The sequence below is a fragment of the Acomys russatus genome, chromosome 2, assembly GCF_903995435.1.
Source record: "Acomys russatus chromosome 2, mAcoRus1.1, whole genome shotgun sequence".
NCBI lineage: Eukaryota > Metazoa > Chordata > Mammalia > Rodentia > Muridae > Acomys > Acomys russatus.
Genome location: NC_067138.1, coordinates 55,963,021 through 55,970,853, shown reverse-complemented (window position 1 = coordinate 55,970,853; position 7,833 = coordinate 55,963,021). Strand labels below are relative to the sequence as shown.

The 7,833-nt window shown below is 43.1% G+C and overlaps 1 pseudogene; it reads right to left on the bottom strand.

Moving 5' to 3' along the window:
• Positions 1-841: 841 nt before the first annotated feature.
• LOC127206922 (60S ribosomal protein L18a-like) lies at positions 842-1,357 on the bottom strand (annotated as a pseudogene).
• Positions 1,358-7,833: the final 6,476 nt, after the last annotated feature.

Here is a 7,833-nt window from a genome sequence, read left to right as displayed (position 1 = left end):
CTGCCCTGTCCTTTCAAAGGATGTTTCTGAGCAGATAAAAATCCAAATTATATTAAAAATTAAGTTTTCTACGTTATTACTAGACTATGTGTGGAGATAATTAAGCTATTAAAAGAAAACTTCTTTAGAAGCTGATAATCTTGCTTCTCAAATCCTCAGCATGTTAATGAAAGAAGAAGAAAGCAGCTAAGACATGACAGTGAATGCACTGGGCTTCATCCCCAGCAACCCCAGAAAAAAATACAGAAAAAAAAAAATCTCTCTGTACACCTACAACTGTAGAGTCTATGAAGATGGTAAGGTTACAAGATGAGGAAAAATCTAAACAAAAGCAATATTTTCCTAGCCCTGAGGACGTAGTAAAAGCTATAATATAAAACAAGGACTTTAAATGTCAACCGACAGAAACACAATGTAACAGTTTGAAAGTGACAATATTTACATGTTGTGGAAATTTGAATGAGAATGCCCTCTCCCCATCAGCTCATGTATTTGAATATATTTGGTCCTCAGTTGGTGGAACGGTTTGGTAAGGATTAGGAGGTGTGGCCTTGTTGGAGGAAGTGTGCCACCTGGGGTGAGCTATGAGGTTTCTAAGAGTCTAGCTCTTCCCTGTTAGCCCTCTTTCTGCATCCAGCTTGCTTGAGGTGTAAGATCTCAGCTATTCTTGCCATCATGCCTTTGTTTGTCCATCATGCACTTTAACCCTCTAACACTGTAAGCTTAATTAAACCTTTCCTTCCTTCTTTCTTTCTTTCTTTCTTTCTTTCTTTCTTTCTTTCTTTCTTTCTTTCTTTCTTTCTTTCTCCTCTCTAGAGTTTTATTCAGTGGGTCTCTGGGTCTAGAAGAAGGTGTTAGGCCTCTTGGTGGTGAAGTGCGGCTTGTGCTAGCGCGCTGCAACTCATGGTGGGGCAGTTGGAACTTGATCTTGGAGTCGTGGAACTGCTCGACAGCTGGCCGACCACACTTAGCAGCTGCAATCTCTTCTACCTTCATGATCTGGGTGGAGTGCGCACGGGCACGGTGCTGGGCACCCATGTCGCGGTAGCACTGGGTGACGGCACTAGCGGTGGTTAGGTCCCATTACTCTCAGTACATGTGGTGTGCGCCACTGCGGAAGTCTTAGCGCAGCCAGATGCCGAAGTTCTTTACACAAAGCGGTGACTTCTCAAACACCTGCCTGCAGTACACTATCTCCCCGATGACGTCTTCATCTTCTTCAGCTGTGACAGGAAGTACAAGAAGTGGGACTTGGCCACCACATGTACATTTTGTACAGCGGTGGCGTATGGCACTTTGGGGTGGGCAAGCAAGGCCCCACCACCTTGTGCTCCTGAAGCGTGCCCAATACCTTCATGGTGGTCCATCCTGCTTTGCCACCATAAATCTTTCCTTTTATGTTACCTTAGTCTTCTAAGACCTTCTGGATCCTTCTATAGAAGAACATCATAACAGGTGGATCAGGGCCTAGGGGGGTCTGCTCAAAATATTGCACTAACCAAGGACAATACAAGTAGTAAACATTGAACCCCTGCTCTGATCTAGTCAATGGACAGGACATTCTCCACAGTTATGTGGAAAGCAGGGACTAACTCTGACGTGAACTCTGGTGCCCCGTATTTGAGGCTTGATGGCACTCAAAAAAAGAATAAGCAGGCTACCAAGATGAAACTTGATGGCCTATGACCATAAAGTGGGGGAGGAGGTCCCCCTCTGTCATAGACCTAGGGGAGGGGAATAGGGTGAAAGCGAGAGGGAGGGAGGAACTGGAGGATACAAGTGATGGGATAACAATTGAATTGCAGTCTGAATAAATTAGTTTTTTAAAAAAAGGAAAAAAAAATAAGTTACCTTAGTCATGTATGTTGACAATGTTGGCAGCCAGACAAAACCAAAACTCTCAAAGACTCTGATGAAAGGACAAATGCAGTCTAGCTCTGGGTCCTTGTCCAGGGGAAGACCTGGCATGGTATGATTTGAAGTAAGGGCCAGGGATGCTAAGGACTGAAGGTTTCTGTTTCTGGGAACCTGATTTCCCCAGCCCTACCTTGAATAAACTGGAGTTGTCAGTCCCAAACCTGTTGTGTGCCTGGTCTGTGACACACTTGAGATATACTCTGTCCCCCTGTGCAACTCTCTGTCGTCTTTGTCCCACTATTTGATAGCTTTCTTCTGACCTTGGCTTATTTTCTCCCTGCAGACAATATATAATACGCTGTACTTCTTAATACTCTTGCTTGGCATAAAACATAGCTTGTGTGAGATCTCCTGACCTATTGCCCTATCTTCTTTATCTCCTGCTTTCTTAGTCTCCACCCCCCGCCCCTTAGGGCCCTGCCACCGAAGCCCTAACTTCTGGTGTAGGTCAGACACACACAAGTCGAAAAGTAACTGATACACACGTTAAATGGAACATAGTTGTAAACATCCAAGCAATTATAAAAACCCCAAGGCCAAGAGGCTGACACGGTCAGTTAAGGAAGGACTCACACCTCCAGGAGAGCAGATGGGAATGGAGACTAGATTTTTCAGCCCTGTCCTCAGATGCATGACCTCAATAATGGCTGATTCACCACTCAGCCAGTGGTAAAAGGAGCAATGAAGATCAATTTTTGAGCGACACCATTGCTTGAATTTATAATCAGCCATGTCTGACTCTGACTCCTGAATCATGGGCTATGGAAATACACCTCCTAGTTCATCAAATGAGCTTCAGTTTGCTTCTTGATAGAAAAAAGGAAAAGAAGAACACTGTTTTCTGAGAAGGCACCACAAGTGGCTACTTTGGACTAAGCAGTTTTATTTTAGGAGATTAATAGTAGTATTTGCTGTATATGTTTGGCTACCCAACTTAAGGCTTGTGAAGGAGGAGGAAGACAAAGAGGATGAGGATGAGGAGGAGGAGGAGGGAGAGGAAGAGGAGGAGGAGGTGGAGGATGCATCGTGACACATGATGCTATGCATTTTACATAGCATCATAAATTATGTATTTTACAGTCAAACACAATCTTTAAATCACCCCTATCTAGACTCAGTTGTGCATAAGTTCATTAAGGTTTTCTGTTGACCAATTCAGTAGCTATAGTCTTTATGACTGTAGGAGCAGCGTCTAGTCAGCCGAGCACCTGGTCATGTACTGCCTCAACACATCAAAGAGACAGGCATCCTGCATCTACACTGGATGGGCAGAGCAGATGTCGGGAAGCAGCCTGCTTTGAAAATCCTTTTGACAAATAATTTGATAACTTTGGCGGAATCGAATCTGTTAATTTGATTCCCAGATTTCTAGGTGGTGAAATGCTACCAGACGCCTCGCACACTGTTGGTAGGCATGTTTGATGGCCCCTCGTCACATCCTGTGTGCTGCTCTTTGGGGAAGCTGCATGTTGAATTAGACGTAGCTGTCGAGTAAAAGGTTTCTCTCATGTTTCTGTTCAATATGAAAACAACAGTAGGAATAGACATTTCGTTTTGCTGCTTTGGGGGCTTGTTACTTGGTTTAGGCTTGTTCTTAGGCTAGAAGAAAAGCAGTTGATAAAGGCAAGCGTCTCCTGGAGGCCTGTTACTTCCCTTCCCCTCCAGCCAATGGTGCCTGAGGTACGCCTTTCAATAGGTACCCTAGGAAAGTATGCTGCTTTCTCTAATTCTGGCAAGTTCAAATCGCATATTTGTTTGGTTCATCAGATGTATTCTAGAAGACTGGACACCAATCCTATGTGATTTAATTTAATTCCCATTTATCAAGGAATTAAATTCTCATTTGCTGGTTATGAACTTCAGAACAGGAAGGGGAAAGCATTTGGAACAATGGACGCTTCATCTCTGGTATGTGTTGCAGCCTATGATATATTTTTAGATGCCAGCAATGTCAGAGTGACATCTGTTAATACAATCATTGTCTAAGGAGTGAAGATTTCCATAGAGAGCTTGGTGGACGTACTTGGCCCTGGTAGAACTGCCCTCGACCTTTTCCCCCTCCTTCCCTCCCTCCCTCCTCCTTCCCTCCCTCCCTCCCTCTCCCCTACCTTCTCCATCTGCTTCCTTTCCTGCCACTCCCCCCACTTGTCCTCTCTTTCCTTACGAGGTTCTTTTGTGTCATAGCCTTGGAAATGGAAGAGATTTTATTTTTCTGGCCCCTGCAGTAGAATAATAAAGAAGGCAAGGCCCATTCTTTCAGTATCATTAAGCTCATATTCTTGATGCCCAGAACTTCAGATAAGACATTTTGGAGTTTCTTCCGGAGTCACGTTTACCTGTCCATAAAAAGTGTTCCAAAAAGCACACCCAGAAGTGGACATCTAGAACAGTATTTAAAAACCTCTGTAGCCAGTAATTTCTTACTGACTTATCTGTGGAATAAGAAATGCCTAGGCTGCTGGTTTTGTAAAGCATTTCCCTTTCCTTTGGACGGGTCTCAGCAAAGCTGCCATTTCCTGTTGCCTGGGGGGGGGGGGGGCAAGATGGAGTGACAGACCAGAAGTGAGGTAAGGGAGTCTGTCCATGACTAAACCCTTGTATCCAGTGAAGAACATGGGAGAAATCAAGGAAAACTTTGGCTATCCCCAGGAGGTCAGACTGTTACTAAGTCTTCAAGATGCATAGCAGATAAGGAAGGGGTGATAAAAAGCAAACGTCTTATTCATTTATTCCGGCTGTTAGATATGCTAGTCTCACGTACTCCCTTCAATCACTGCATCCTAAGTATCCCAAAGACATCTGTGGGGATGGAGGGAAAAAGGAAGCAATAGAAGGAGGCAAGCAGAACAGACACACTAGCCTTCAGACCAACAGCCGCCAGGGTTCTCAGAGCAGGCCCAGCAGAACTTGATGGCTCCAGCTGTCTTCCTGACCACCATGGAGGCTGCAGCCACGTGTTCTTTCCCCACCTCTGTAATGCCTTGTACAGGGCTAGAGAGAAGAGGCCCAACCATCAGAATGCGTGGCTCTTCCTACTTATTTCTTAAAGGGCCCATTTGAAAAGTGACACAGTAAAAATACTTAGAATTAATAACAGCAATGCCTTTTTATTTGAAAAGTATGTTTTCAAATCCACGGTGAAGCATATCTTGCAGGTTAGTCTCGCAGATAGATATAAAACTTTCCTGAGCTCCCAGCACACTCCTGTTAGCTTTCCAGCACTGACTCATGATTTAGGAGTGCGTCTGTCAGAGTAAACCTTGGCTACATAGGCACCTGGCCCTGAAGACACACTCTGTTCTAGTTTTGTGAATTGGATTTTAAATTTCCAGAAACCGTCTTGCTCACAGTCCAATTTCTGTTAAACACTAATTTAATTTCTTTCAGGTCTCTGGCCTGTGGCTGCATGCTAATTTGTCAGACTGCTGGTGTCATATTGATTAAGCAGTTATATTCTTAAGGACTTTCCAGCCAACAGCAGCTTTATTAGCTGGACGGGGTTAGGAAACTCGGCAGGTGTAGCACTTCATTCTGCAAACTCTTTTACACTGCTATTTTTGTAAATTATTTCTCACAACAAATCTTGGGAGATAGACTAATGATGTTGGCCGGAAACTCTAGGTTTTCAAAAGGGTACACGATGTGGTCCTGAGACAGGAGCAGGGCCCAGACTAGAACTCACAGATCCTGGAGCTCAGGCAACCGTGCCTTATCAGCTATCCGATGCGTCTGCCTGGTTTTTTTTTTTTTTTTTTTTTTAATTATATTGCGTTTAAGTGACACTGCAGAGGGACAGATCATAGGAAGCGGCCCAATTGAAGTGGAGACAGAGACCTGCTGTTGTCTTAAGGGGGAGGTTGTATGTTTTCTTCCCTTCAGAGGGGCTGTAGAGGTGGGCGTCTGAGAAGCTTCTGGAGTCAAACTGTTGGAGCCACAAGGTTCTTTAGCTCAGCTCTTTGCGTTGTGGATAAGGAAAGTGAGTCATGAAGACACTGGGAGGCTTTTCTAGCCCCTCCGTGCAAACCCGAGTCTGTGTCTGAGACAGCCGGCTCCTGAGACACGGGCTTCGGCTCTTTCCTCGATGCCTTGTGTTTGGACACCGGGTCCACGGCCACTCTGCACCGAGCTGCAAAGGGGATGAAGAACTCATCAGTGAAACCCAGTAGGAGTTTGGGAGGTGTTTTCCAGCTTAAACACAGCCCAGAGCCTGAAGCAGTTTATGCCAGAAGGTGAGATTACAGTAAAAGATGAGCTATGTCCTGTATGTCTCCACATTCTATTAGCACAGAGAGTCCAAAAACTCAGAATGAACCGGACCTTCAAGCTGTTACTGCAGACAGGGAAGTAGAGAGTGTGTAGGGAGAAGAGTTAACCCTTCATCTCCCTGGTAATGCGAAGGACTTTTGGGTGAAGGGGCCAAAGTTGGAAAAATAAGCAAATGTAGTACTTGCTTCTGAAGGTACCACCATCTTAAGAATATCTGCATGGTTCCATGAAATTAACTTTTCAGCACAAATAAATATGTGGAGAAACTGAATAACTGTGGAAAGTGAAAAACTATTATCAGTTCTATAAGCTATATTCAAGATTATCGAATCCTCACAAATACATATTTTTTTAAAAATGTAAAGTGTTTACGTGAACTCCTGCCCAAGCCATATCACACTGCGTATAACTCATGGTCTGGGCCAACAGGTATCAACACATTTTAGGAGTTGGGGAGTAGAAACTAAGTAATTAACTATTTATGCCCTTAAAATTTACTAACAACTCTAAAAATATTTATGATGCTTGCATGAATAAATATTTGTGACATTAGATACAAAATAATTTATTTTAAAACATATGTTAATTAATTTTCAATTAACATTAAAAACCAGCAGATGTCGTAGTTGTTAGAGTAACTGGTTTCCAAAGCCAAAAAAATTATATTGAGAATAGTGATTTTGCATTGTATTTTTGTCGACTATTGTTCAATTATTAGGGATCAGTTAGGGCCTCCTACCTGTGCCTCAATCAGAGTGCTATCACACGTTGTTCTACTTAAAGTACCTGAAGAATATTAAGATCCACACAGATGTGCAATTCAAAGACAGAAATGTATTTGGTAGTCTTAGATAATTCAAGATACTTTTCTTTGTAACTACAACAAACCTCCACCAATGAACTCTCGCTGTAAGGGCTGTTGTCCGTATTGCACTTTGAACAAGTCTTGATATAAATGCTTTTGTAAAAACATACACAGATGTTGCTTATAACAAAAATAATATTTTTAAATAACAACACTGATCACATAAAGAAAGAATTTTTTTTAAAGAAAGAATTTTAAACAATGAAAATCTGCTAATTTCAAGATGGTAGGCAGTAATTTTCCGAAACGTTGACTTTCTTTTTTACTGGAAATTGTTCATACACTGGGGAGGGGGGAATGTGGAACCCTCTCTCCTCCCTGCATTTAGGAGGTCCATTTAGTTTATTTTCAAGAAAATGTCATTTAATACCAAAGTTTCAAAAGTCACTGTTTTTCTAGGGATTAGTGGTCCTTTAGTCAATGTGTTTATGTCTGTGAGACTTAGCAGTAGACTGCTGGTCCATGAAGAGATGAACAGACCATCTTACAGCTCGATGCCCAGGATGGCTAGCTGGAAAACCCAGCATCTGATGTCCTTAAGAAGTTAGATTTCACCCGGAATCTTCCTCAAATCTGGCAGTAACAAAACAGTTGTGCATCTGAGTCAGTGTGCAGCTGGTGCCCTATCTTAGTGAGCAGCATCAGAGACTGTGGCGGCTTTGGCAGTGTTCAGATCAGAAAGGTGGGTGTTTCAGTCTTGGCAGAAAGCAGCCTGAGAGCTCAGCAGGCCATTTGCACTAGAATTCGACCACAAAGGATTTAAGTTTGCCAGTAAATTTCCAATC